The sequence below is a fragment of the Atta colombica genome, unplaced genomic scaffold (assembly GCF_001594045.1).
Source record: "Atta colombica isolate Treedump-2 unplaced genomic scaffold, Acol1.0 scaffold111, whole genome shotgun sequence".
NCBI lineage: Eukaryota > Metazoa > Arthropoda > Insecta > Hymenoptera > Formicidae > Atta > Atta colombica.
The window spans coordinates 339,281-340,153 of NW_017259197.1; positions in this window are offsets into that span (position 1 = coordinate 339,281).

Here is an 873-nt window from a genome sequence, read left to right on the forward strand (position 1 = left end):
TATATATATATATATATTTTTTTTTTGTATTTTCATATTTTATATTATTTTTTTATATCAAAATATTTGATCAAACTAGAGAAGTAAATTTTAATATTTATCTATATGCGCTTAATACCTCCAAACTGGCTAGTCTACTTTCGCGTAAAAGCTTACTTATCAATAACTAGATGATTTTTATGTTAAAGATTTTAATATTTAAACACATTTAACATACAAAACCTTAGAATCTTAGAATATTTGTTTACTAATTCGGAGTTGACTTTACTAAGGCAAAAATATTATTAAAAATCCTTTTTGATAGCTTCCTCTAACAAAGAGAAGAATAAAAATAGAAACGTGTTTTTGAAGTATTTCAAAAACACGTTTATTGAAGTGATTTATAATAAAAGGTAGTTAATATTAATATTTACTTTTTCCTGTTGAATTTTTAATATATGTTAATTTAATAATATAATTGCGTTATTTGAATCTTATATTTGTTAATTAATATTCAATTTGTCTTAATATTAAAGAAGAAAATGTTTTATAATATTTGTATAACTTCCTAATATATTCCTAATATATAGTTATATTAAATTAACACAAATTGTCGTTTAGCACTCGTGAAATATTAAATTTCACATAAATTTCCAACTTTTATTGTATCTAATACACAATACAATAATTCTATATTACACACACACACACACACACACACGCGCGCGCGCGCGCGCGCGCGCGCACACACACACATACCTTACTTTCTTGCACAATATATTTAAATTTGAAAAAATTATAGCAATACTTTACATGAAGATACTTTACATGAAGATACTTTACATAGGTAATTAAGACATTTAGGAAAAGTATTAAAGTCAATATTTGTCCTTC